The sequence below is a fragment of the Xiphophorus couchianus genome, chromosome 20 (assembly GCF_001444195.1).
Source record: "Xiphophorus couchianus chromosome 20, X_couchianus-1.0, whole genome shotgun sequence".
Taxonomy (NCBI): Eukaryota; Metazoa; Chordata; class Actinopteri; order Cyprinodontiformes; family Poeciliidae; genus Xiphophorus; species Xiphophorus couchianus.
Genome location: NC_040247.1, coordinates 10,586,841 through 10,599,526, shown reverse-complemented (window position 1 = coordinate 10,599,526; position 12,686 = coordinate 10,586,841). Strand labels below are relative to the sequence as shown.

General features: G+C 37.9%; 1 protein-coding gene across 11 annotated transcripts in view; it reads left to right on the top strand.

The window, feature by feature from the left end:
• The first annotated feature begins 561 nt into the window (after window positions 1–561).
• Window positions 562–12,686, top strand: part of r3hdm2 (R3H domain containing 2) — a 51,015-nt gene continuing 38,890 nt past the window's right edge. For 9 of the 11 annotated variants that reach the window (XM_028002726.1, XM_028002734.1, XM_028002730.1 and 6 more), the window contains exons 1-2: window positions 562–846; window positions 1,177–1,230. The gene's annotated coding sequence lies outside the window, so the exon portion shown is untranslated. Of the gene's footprint in view, window positions 847–1,176; window positions 1,231–9,418; window positions 9,885–12,686 lie in introns of those variants that run through there. The other 2 variants (XM_028002724.1, XM_028002725.1) reach the window with 2 other exon arrangements.

Here is a 12,686-nt window from a genome sequence, read left to right as displayed (position 1 = left end):
AATGGCAAATGTGATTACTGTGGAAAATATGAAACAATAGAGCATATTATATTAGAATGTCATAAGTATGAAAGAGAAAGAAGATGCATGAGAAGAGAGTTTGAATGTATTAAGGAAAAGATTAATTTATTAGATATTTTGAGGAAGAATTTGGGGAGTAAACACATACAAATAATTATTAAATATTTAAAGACAACTAAATTGTTTCACAGAATTTGATTATAGTAGGTGTGTTTGTGAATATGTGCATGATCTAGAGAGGTATAGTATAAAGTTAAGTATAAAAATGGATGAATGTGTGTGTATATATATATATATATATATGTGTATGATTTATTTATTTAGTTTATTCATTATTGTTATTTGTAGGAGTATATTTAAATTTATATAAATAGATAGTCCATCTCGAACCACACTCCATACCAGTAAGTGGCGGTAATGCTACTTAAAGTTTGTTGCCAACCGCCAAAAAACTCAAGAAGAAGAAGAAGAAGAACAACTTTCCCCGTACTCTGAACGTCTCTGAGTGAGCGACGGAAAGGTACGTCACTGACGTCAACAGTCAGTGAGGGGGGTGGGGGGCAAAAACTGACGCCGACACTCAAGCCGGAGCTGAGAAGAGGGGGACTAGTGTTTTGTTTATTTTTTCTTTAATTTATATCGTTTTGTTCTTTAGTGTTGTGTTTGTATTTTGCAGTATTCCATTGACAGTATTGGCTGCCCTGCTTTTAAGCGCTTGCTTTCCTGCCGTTAACTTTCGTGGCGCTGTCCCCTCACGCGGCGCTATTTTGACAGTCGGGTCGCAGTGATCCAACTCAGGCTAGCAGCAACATCACATTAGCAGCGGTAAGTCATTCTGGGAGCTAGCAAACCTAATCCCCCTATTTAAGGACACAGCAGTACTTCGATTGCTTTATAACAAGATTCACATCGCTGTAGACATGTACTGTCTTGCCTAATAGACGTTGTTAACTTAAACAGTAGGATTTATGAGCCCTGGATACTTGGCGTACATTGAAAAGAAAAGGCTAGCTAGCCTGGCTAATATTAGCTTGGTAGCTAATTATACTCTTTGGAGGAAGCAGGCTAGAACGAGAAGCTAGCTATTGTTAGCGGCTAATATTTTCAGTCAACTGCACAGCCACGACTGACCATACTGCCGTATATCCTTCACAGTGACAACTTTAAGGATTTTTCACACGGGAGTCTAAACACACGACCACCAAAACGGTAAGCTGAACCACGAAGATGACTTGAGATAATCTATAATTGATGATCTACTATATTTAGTCCCATTTGTAATGTAACATGAAACACCATCTTTAAAGTCCGCGTACTCAATGGCAGGCAGATGGCTAAGATAGCTCACAATCGTCTTCGTGGTGTGAGAAAGATGTTGCTGAAACTCCGCGGTTGTGTGAATAAAATGGAAATTAAGACATTTATAGTTGCGGATGGGTCCAAATGTTAAAATTTGAATACATTTAGAGAGACGTTTAAAGCACGCAGCGCAGTCAATGGTATCTTCACTGTGCTGTAGATACTATATATACATACATATATATATATATAGATAGATAATTTTCAGTGAATACAAGAAATATGACTGTTATGTGTAGTTATGCTATAAAAGATGAAGTAAAAAAAAAACAGAACAAAGTTTTTAATTGGATGATTATGTCAGTTTTTGTTTAGAATATGCTAATTTTCCTTGATTGAATGGAGGACATTTTTTCTGATACTTTTGATTTAACATTAAAGGGGCTGTATTATGCATTTTCCAAGCTCATAATGTCATTTTGTAGCATAATCAAGTAACTGTTACCTTTAGTTCTTATAAAATGGTGTATATGTTAAACATAACTTAAAAGAAATTTGACTTCACACTTTGACACCTTGAAATTAGGCTTGTGTCTCTTTACAAAGCTCCTGCTCTTTCTGGCGTTCTGCCTTCAGCTCTTCATCACAGTGCCTTTTTATTATGTTGTTTCGACTGCACTTAGGAGCGTTGGACTGAGAGGTGGTTTGCATGAGAAGCTCTGCAGATACACAGTTCTACCAGGTGTTTGCTAACTGCTGCTACCGCTAGTCTGGTGGAGCAGAGTGGGGAAGGCGTGTGGGGTGGGGGTGTTGTTCTGTGAGGCAAAAGCTCGGCTGGAGACAGCAGCTCCAAGGTGGAGCTTTGTGAGATTAAGCATCTAGGCACCCCCTAATGGCTGCCATGGGAGATTCAAGAATTTCTCAAACATGCATGAATCAGTCAAAGCAACACTCCAAGTATGTTTTTGATGAGGGATTAATATTATAATATGATATAAAGCTCAAAAAGTCAATTTTATATAGAACACTCTTTTAAATTGCAATTTTAAATCCCTTTAAAAGTACTCTTTATTCAGAAGCAACACCATCATGTAAACAATACATTCTTGAAAATTAAAATAATTGGATTTCATTGGTGGTTGTTGTGCTCTCCCTAAGCTGAGTTTTTGCTTTGCATTTATTGACCGTCCCAGCCTAAAATATTTAATTGTGAAAGAATTATTTTAAAAATGTCAGGTTGTAAGCTTGTTCTTGTGGTTGATGGTGGAGGTGTGCCGACTGATCGGCCACTGTTCATAATCGGCCGATTTCCGTGAAAAAGTGTATGATCGGTGATCGCCGATCACTGTCTCTTGTTGCAGATCACATTTATCTCACTTTGTAGCCTGTGCAGCGTATCTCCTCTTTCCTTCACACTGCGCAAGCGCGCCGCAACAAATCCTGTCATGTGGAACTATAACTCTCAGAGTGAATGGGGACGTTTGTGTGTTGCGGTGGAAAATTACCTCGGGGTGAAGCATGTCAAAATGCATCAACATAACGAATCTAATATGGCATTAAAAAACAAGCACTTGATGGAGTTTGGCTAAATCAAGGCTCAAAAAAAAAGGAAAAAATGGACGTCTGGAGTGGCCAGATAGCAGGTAAAGCAGCCAACACTCACCCGGATTAGCATCACGGTCAGAAAGCTAAACAAATAACCTGAAGAATAATTCAAGTCTTTGAACTGGCGGTGTAAGACGCTGGTTCTGCTCTCGCTCTTGGACCGCCGCTATGTGCTACTGGTAGTAATATTTCACAGATGTAGCGCCGCTCAACCTCCACCAGACGGTGAACTCTCACACCGAACATCTGCTTAAAGCTGCAGCATATAACTTACAAGAGAAAAAAAAGTTTAGATGTGTATTAAAAAAGTCTATTATGTCTAAATTAGGTGAATTTATTCATAAATTCACCTAATAAATTAGGCGAATTCACCTAATAAATTAGGTGAATTTATTGCCAGATAATTTTTCCATTTCACCAGATAACATAGTATCATTTCTACCTAAAGTGAAAAATTAACAGCCATTCCAAGTGATCGGCAGAGATTGGCCTCATGGATGATCGGTATCGGAATCTGTAGCAAAATACCTGATCGGAGCATCCCTAGTTGAAGGTTGTTAAGTGTGCCAGATGCATGTCAGCTCTCTCTCAACAAAAAAAAATAAATAAATGAAAGGTGTCAAATATTTTCTGAAAAAATTGAGCAGTGTCACTGGCACTGAGACTGTCTGATTTGTGCCCTCTTTTGTCCAGCCATGTCTCTTTTCCCACCTCCTCTCCCTCTTTTCAGCATCTGACTAACAATAGGTCCATTAACTGCTGTAACTCGGCAGCAATTTGTGCAATCTACTATCTTCCATCTAACAATGTGACACAGGTTACCATTAAGATTTTATAATGTCCTGCTTGCACAGTGTGACACATTCAAGTCTTACGATTTTGGAATTCGCACAGTGTGTTTCGGGCTTTAATTAAAGGTGGAAGCTGACGGCAGAATTTGAATGTGAGCAACAAAACTATTTCAGTGGGAAGTGACATTTTCAACTTAGTTTTTTTCTTTTTTTTATCGCCCCACAAGGGGTCTTTTTGGGGGCTCTAGTGTCCCTTTTTCAAAGTAGGCTGACAGGGAAGAAGAAGGGGGAAGACATGCAGTAAATGTTGTTGGGTCTGGGAGTCAAACCCGCGACAGCCACGTCGAGGCCACGTTGCCTCTGAATGTGGGTCGCGGTAACCCCTCCGCCACCATGGCACGCCCCAAGTTGGTTTATTAATATACACTGCTGTAGATTCTCAGTCATTTATAACTATTTACATAGTGCTAATTCGCAACAAACATTGCCTCAAGGAATTTTACAAGCAGACAAAACAAGTCAATCCGATTGTTCAGACAGACTTAAATTCAGTTACATTCATTTCAAATTGATCATAGTTATCAAATAAAGTTGGAACGTTTAGTTTAATTTTCCAATTGTATAAAAGGTTTCCTAAGGAAATCTAGTTGATTGTATTGAGTCACTGACTTGCAGCTTTCAATCCTCCTATAGATAGCAACAGTGGACAGTTGCTTGCATTGTGTCATTGACTTTGTAGCAGTCCCTCATTCTGAACGCAAATGTGGTGACAGCGAAAAGGAAAAGTCCCTTTTAAACAGGAAGAAACCTCAATCAAATTCTGGCTTGGTGTGAGTGGCCATCTGCTACAACTTACTGGTAGTTTAAGATTTAAGATTGGTCCAGGATTTGCTTTTATGTTTTATGTCCTCATTTAATAAAGAAACACAGCTAAATGAATAAGATTTCGGGTCCAGAGGATAAGACCGAGCACAAAGTTGCTCACAAGAAATACTCAGCCATTGGCTATGTCTAGGAGAGACAGAGAATAAACTTTTTGAGGAACAGATTTTCCTCATAATTATTACTCAATTAATTAAAACCCCATGAAGTCCTACTTGTTGAGGCTATACATTTTTCTTACACTTATTTTGAGGTATCGAATCACTATAGGTTTTCTGTAAGGTTTTATAAAGTCTAGCATTCAATCATTTTAATTTTAGACCTTGTAAATGGGGTTAACCGATTGCATTGTTCTGGCCGATTGCCGATTAACAAACTTTAAAAAATCTGACCTTCCAATTGAGATTTTGGCCGATACCAATTTGCAGAAAACATCCATTTAGATTGACAAAGTTTTATTTAACTTGCTTGAGCTAGAAGCTATAAATGATTTATTTTGGTGTTATATTTATATCTAAATAATTTTTTTGTTTTATTTTAACTTTATGCAACTTCGGGGAAAAAATCTGACTTTTGTGCAATATGTCAGTTTTTTTTAATTAACAATTGTGTGCTTTCATTAATTTAGTTACTGAATATTGTGTCATCAATATTAAACAGTGCAACAATGTGGACTGTCACAAATCAAATAATTTTCCCTTGTAACTAAGGGTGCTGTTGCAGGTTTATGGCTGTCATTGTCTTTGTATCTACTTTGTGAATTCAATAGGCAAGTTGGTGTGGCTATTACTATGTTTTGCTTAACTTTGAGAAACCTTTTGTTAAATTGAAAATTTTCCATTTGGAGTTTGAATGACATTTATTTCTTTACAAATCAGTTTTCACTATATCAATTTTAGCTTTATTTAGTATTTATGTCTTTTAAAGTTTATTGTCCCATTGAAGACTAATTTCTCAATCCGCACGATGAATTTACAGTTTGTAAAACACATTTTTGTTGAAAAATGGTCATTGCTCTTTGTGTCTTGGCTATGACCCTACTTTTTGACAGTGAAGCTGAAAATAGCAAGATTGCTGTGATAATTAGATGGGATCACGGCACAGGCTTTCAGAGCTGTGATTCAACCATCTGTTCTAGGAAAGCGACATGTGCATTTGTAAAGGGAAAAAAAACATTATTTGCATTCTCAAATGATGTGATTTTTAAAAATTGCTAATTGAGGATTACCAGCAGAGCCACATTTGCTGATAAAATTGCCATGATAATTTGTTCTCTGTAGTTTAATGGGCTATTATAGTTTTCTGTGGTTAAAGTCTCTAACAACAAGAGCAATTTTCCATAGAAACTGGGCTTCACTGAGAACTAGTTTTTCTGTTTGAGTTGTTAAAGTGCTGACTCTAGTCTAGATAAGCTAGTGCTACTATAGCACCAACTGTTATTTTCCAGAGCAAAGAGCAGTTGACCTCATAGTTTTTGATTGAGACTAAACAGACCTTTTGTGCCACCTATTTAAAGTCCAGTGCAATGGAACAAGATGCATTATGAATTTTGGCCTGACTAGTCTTTGCCTTGCATTCACAGTTACTTTTTTCAAAGCTATTAAGTAGTACTTGCAACATCACAATTTATGCAATTCATGAAGGATGCAGGTAGAGGATACAGGCGGAAAGATTTACTTAAAGATTTGTCAATGGAAGTGTTCAGTGATAAACCAACATGGCTCTGCTGTAGGAAGAAATCAGACATGAGCTGTTATCAAATTGAAGTAGGACTGGCATCAGTATCTGGTTTTACAAAAAATGGCTTGTTGTGGCTGATGTCTCGATGAAAATTTGTGCTCTGTACCAAAACATACCCTTCCTGAGGTGTTGGTGTAAGGGACAAATCATTGAGAAAAAATAATCTATAGTGAGATCTGCTTGAGGTGAGTCATTGAATCCACTATCTACTGTTGCAAAGGCCACCAGTGAGAGAGAGAAAAAATAATCTGCTTCTCTGACAACATATTTTCCCCTTTTGTACCCTGCAGCTTGCGAATCTTTATGTGGTACCTGTTTCTGCTTTGCATGAACATTTGAAAATGGATTTAAAACAGTTTGTTTTGTGAAGGTGCTTATTTTAGTCTGCTACTGCCTAATTACAAGTTTTAAGACCAAGCCTTATTGTTTTTGATTTCTTATCAAATACTCTTAACAGCTAGAGTTGTCATTGCAAAAGTACGATTTGAGTATTTTCTAGAATCCCATTATGAAAACACTTGACTGTTATTATATCCAATGCAATCAGTTTGTCAGCGAGGTATTCATATCAGCTTCTGTCTCTGAATCTGTCTATAGAGCAGCATAAGTAGAAGAGTGTCTTTTTCTAGAGAGATTTGAATAGCTATTTATAGATCTCTGCCAAAGCACCAAGTGTGGTGCTGTTGCTGCTGCTTCTCTTCTCTTTACCACTCCTGAGTCTGTTCATCTCCCTCTCCATCTTTATTTGTTCCCCTTTCTTTCATGTTCTTGTTACTCCTATTGCATTTCCATTTTTAGTGTTTTTGTTTTTCAATTTGCTTTTCATGCCCATCTTTCGCTTCAGTTATATACATTATTGATCTGAGCAGAAGGGAATTGACAGCATCAAGTTTGGCCTGAGACTGGGTATGTGTCACTTATGTGTCAGTGATCCAATAGTGAAGGGTTCTCACAGAACGCGTAAAGGGAAAACGGTGTGCATGGTTATACCAACATTTCAGGTTTTGCTTGGTGTTTGTGTATGCCTTTCTTATAGGTTTTCTATTGCAGCAGGCTTTACTCGCCTACTAATAAGCTCATAATGGCAAAATATATTATTGTCAATTAATTTATTTTTATTTTTTTTTTAGTTTCCAGTTGGCTTTAGAACAGCAGTACGCTGCATGTCAAAACTGAGGGTTAAACCTCATCAGTCTCTGTTGTTCCTTTGACTGTGTATTCTCACTGGATGACTCTTCTTTCTCTTCGCTACTTTCCATTTCTAGCAGTTCTGTAAAAAGAAGCAACCAGGTTGTTCAAGTGCAGCTGCAGCTGGACTTGTTTTTAGGCATTAGATGGCATTAGTGCATGGCATCCCCTTTATCCCAGTCATGTGGTCACCCTAAGACAAATTTGTCCAGGGTCATGCTAGGATTACAAAGTCATCAATTGGTTTGTTATTTTAATGTACATAAGGTCTGCAAGTTTTAAGGGGAGCAGCTATTCATTTTCTCGACTTGTTAATGTTTTGCACGATTCTTAAATTGTGAGTGTGTTGAGGTGACGGCACTCATCCCAGTCACCACTGCTGTTAATGCTGCCCTGTTGCATCTAACTAAAATGTATGATGTAAGCGTAGAAAATCTGCCCTTTTGATAAGAACAAAAAAGACGATGTAAATTTGAACCTTCATCTTTATACCATTGGATAACCTTGAAGGTAAATTAAAGGCTTTCCCTCTGTGTCCTAGGTACCAAACTAACAAGTGAAACATTTAGAGCATGTAAAGGTGATTTCTTTTCAAATGAACTGCAGATTATTGGCATTGTTCAATATTGTTTGGCCTTAAAGCCAAACTTTAAAGCTTACATGGCCAAAAAACAGATTTTGAAAACAATATGTTGCTTCAGTACCTGAGCTTACTATTTATTAATACAACTCTAAGCTGTCAGTAAATGATGTTGATTGCATGATGTAAGGACAACATGCCATTAATGCATTGATAGTTATCATTGCAATAACTATATTGGCTGCAATTAATACACATTTTCCCAGCTCTAATGTTGTTTCTCATTACCACAATGTGCCTACCACTTTTTATGGTTTTATAAATTATTAGTTTCTCTAAAATCTCTATCAAATGTGGGCATCAAGGGCAGTGAAAAACCACTCAACTGGCTAGATTGTTTTTGTGCATGCTGGACATGAATGCATGTTGCTTGAAATATAATGTCCTACCAAATATTGCATCGAGTCAGTCCTTTGACTGATTGGATGCAATCAGTAGACACTGATGCTGTGATGACAGTTGTGATTATGTATATTGTGAAGCGGTAAAGTTGTCTACACTCAACAAAAGGTGACGGCAGTTATCATGTCTTTGGCACTTTTGTCATATAGCTAAATCATCCATGAAGATTGATTAAGAGCCCTGTGACATGTTTCTGTAGTTGCTGTGCTAAGTCTGTGGAAGAAATGCATTCAGTGAACTAGATGGCAGTAAGATGAGTTCCTTTGCTCATAACCTTAGTTGACCACACATATTTCAGTTGAAGCAGAACACAGCTCCAGAGCTTAAGTAACTGCCTTACATAAAGTTTGCTGCTAAAATATTTTTTGTCGCTGAACTTTTGATTGCCCCTGTTCCGCAGCGTCTTTCAGCTGACGTTTGCAGTTAAGTGACTGTATGGAGAACATGCAAATATGTTGTCTAGTGGGAATAAGGTTTTCCTTACTAATGAGGTGGTTTAATTTTTTTTCTTTCTCCCATCTCCTTTTCTTCCCTTCTCACATCGCTCCCCGGGTATAATTTTTATTTTGCATCCATTGCAGCAGTGCTTGAGTTTCACCAGCAGCTGTCAGTACTTGAAGCTTATTCAGTTTGGCCAGACACAGGCTGCAGATAATGACAGAGCTTCCGAAAAATGGAGAGTGATGAATGGCGCCTAGTGTGTCCTCAGACTATGTGACGTATCTTTTTTTTTTCTATTTTTTTAACAGAACAAAGCCAAACCTTGAAACTGCATCTATTAAATAATATTTACTGCAATTGGTCATTACAGAGAAGTGCTGTTGAATCAACTGATGTGCTAGCTGATCCAAGCAGCCCTGTTAACAGCTGGGCTTTTTGAATGCCCTGCTTTGGCCGTCATTGCAACTATATTGTTACAGAGGCAAAGAGCAAACAAGATGTGTAGGGGAGAGAATGAGAATCTGCACGAAAGGGAGGGTTTGAGGAGCAGGGAGCGGTACAAACTGTGCGCATGATAGCATAAGATTGGTAGGCAAAGAGGGGGCTAGTTTGCGAGCAAGGTTTTCTCTTTTCCGCTGTAGTGCCTGTGCCACATTCTGATAAAGGGGGGGAAGCCAGAAGAGACTTTTTTTTCCTCATAAACGAATTAAAAAAGCAGAGCCGATAGTATCTCCAGCGAGAAAGGTAACGCACCAGGCGTGAAGATGGAGAAAAGTACAATGAGCTGAAGATAGTGGCAGACCTGGAGTCTCTTGAATCTCTCTTCACTTGCTGCAGAAAATGGAATTCCTTCATTTGTACTACTACATGCTGAGGTAAATATTTTTAAAGCTTGGTCTCGATTGAGTACTACATTCACTGATTTATCTTTTCTTTTTTTTATCATGGTAAAGTTCTTTTAGTTGTGAGACTCCTGCTTTAGCAGAAGATCAACAAGGCTGTTATCTACATGCAGTTGATAACAGCCTTATCTGTGCAATTGTGATCTTTATTAAATTGGTGTATGATGTAGTTTTATTAGCTATTATTTATCATGCATTGTCACTAATGTAATGACTTATAATGGCAAGAACATCTTTTACATGTTCTTACTCTTATAAAAAAATTAAAAGATCCCTGCAGCATAGCTAAAGTCCTAGAGTAGCTTGGCAATTGTGGCCTGTACCTTAAACATTTCTCCATATATAACTAATTTAATTTAGGCAGTTCTGTCCTGGTTTTGTTATTGTTGGTGGTCCTTATAGATGCCTAATAATCAAGTTTGTGCTTACTAGTCAGTTTGTGCTTAAATAGATGATGTAGATGTACAGACAAACATTGTTTTTTTTCTGAAGCATTGATGAGGTAATAAGGAATTCCCTTCCTCTGTCTCTGTGTGGGAGGGTGGGGTTGGTCTGGTGGGGTGGAGAGTCACCAAGAAGTAGGCGCTGCTCTGCAACACTGTCAGCTTAAGGAAGGAGGGAAGAAGTGAGGATTTAAAACCACTTGCATAAAACACTTTTGACATTTCGTCATGACCCCCCTCCCATAGATAGACAGGTGCTTTACAATTAAGGGGCATTCAATATATAGGCTTGTTTTTAAAGGTAACCTTTGACCTTTCCTGTGAGTGAAATTCAAGTTTATCTGAACATTTGCAATTGTGTCTGCACCTTTATTTATGGAACACTGTGTGCAGGAACAGAGAGTAGATAGGAAGGTGAGAGGGAGGCTGCACAAGCGTGAGAAAAAGCATAACAACAGATCCTTCTTGAATAAAAAATCTATTGCTATAAATAGCAATCCATTCTAATGGTGTGAGCACAGTTTCAGGCTTAGAGGGCCAGACTCTTCCTCCCCTTAGCTTGTATGGTGGTTCTACCGTTTAAAAATCAGCACCACAATGCTCTTCATCATTTCTTCCCCTCCTGTTTCTTTTTTTTTTTTTTGCTCACTTGGCCTAAATCTGTCTTGTGTTGTATCTGGCCTGTTTATATAATGAGTGCCTCTGTGCATGTGTATGCATCTATCTCAGCATTAAAAACAACAGACAACATACATCTCAGTCTCATCAGCTGCTGGATCTGTTCAGTTTGCCTTATTTTTACGAAATGCAAAGGTTTTAATGATGATATTCTCTTGTCAGTTAGAAAAAACAAATGCCCACCAGAGCAACCCAACATTGAATAAAAAATCTGCCTGGATGTTAGGTTTCAAGACATTTTCTTTCTTGTTGTCTGTTAGTCAAAAACTTAGAGAGATGGGACCAAAGAATGTTTCCCAAACTGCACACAGAGAACTGATGTGACCAAAGATGAATGTATACATTTGAGTAAAATCCTAACCTGGACAAAAATTTACATTTGAAATCCTAATCTTTATTATGGGGAAATAGTACATGTGATTAATAGTTGCGTAGTTTGCAACTTTGCAAACTGATTTCCTAGGTTGTGCACCTACAGGAAAATAAGGGTGCATTCACACCTGCCCTGGTTAGTCCACTTTAATCAAACTCTAGTTTGTTTGTCTAGAAAGTCTGGTTGGCTTGGGAGGTGTGAAGGTGCAATTGAACTCTAATGCAGTTTCAAATTTGAATGGTTGGCATTCAAGAGTTTGGAACTCTTGAATTCCAATCTGGCCTTAGACCCAACAGTTACTGCTGGGCATTCTGAGTAAATAAAATCAAAACAAATGTGTGAGTCTTGCTCTAGCGGGAGAAATTACTTTTAATCTTTTACCAAAGACAAAAGAGAAATCCTACAACCATTAATATCTGACTCCACTTCACTTTTCTTTACATTTTACAACGAAGGAAGTTGTGCTCTTGTTTTCTTCTGAGGTTTTTGTGTCGTTTTCTTCAGTGGTTTTCAGTGCAGCGGCACCACAGGCAAGGGGGTGAAATGGTTTTGTTGAACACAGTGCAGTGTGAAAACAAACTGCACCAGCGGGAAATGTAACAAATGTTGTAGTTTTGGTCCCCAATTGAACCGAGTCTACTGGACTATGAAGTGTGAAAACACCCGAAGTTGTCAGTATGCTAGCTGAGGACTTGATTTTTTGTTAGAGGAAGCAAATAGAGGAGCCAAAATAAGAAAAAGAAATCTTATAGCAAACTTCAAAGCGAAGTAAAATTTAATCGTTATTATTGGAGAAACTGTATTCTCTCTGCTATATAACAGCATGGTTATGAAGGAGAAGAGACTCATGGGGAAGAAAAAAAGATGAAAAATGCTTCAGATTTTAGGTATAAGACTTCTTTAACAGATAGACAGATGGTAGAGCACATTGGTGATGTGACACTGCTGTCAAGTCAGCTATGTGACCCAGAGACTAGCTTCTAATCTGAGCCAGAGCAGCAGTGACATACACACTCTTTCACACAGAAATTATAAGTAGGAAGCAAAGCAACCATGGAATTAACAATGGGATATTTCAAATCAAAGGACCCAGTGAAAACATGATTAACAGTTTTAGAAGTTTATTAGGGATAGAAAACAAGTTGTAAAATGTCCACTGAAGTTTAGGATTTGCTGTCTTGTAACTTTGTTTATGCTTTATAGTGGCAGTTTGATTGACTAGATACTTTTCCCAGCATGAGGCTAGCTAGCTGGCAACTCTAGAACCTTGATCACTGTTGT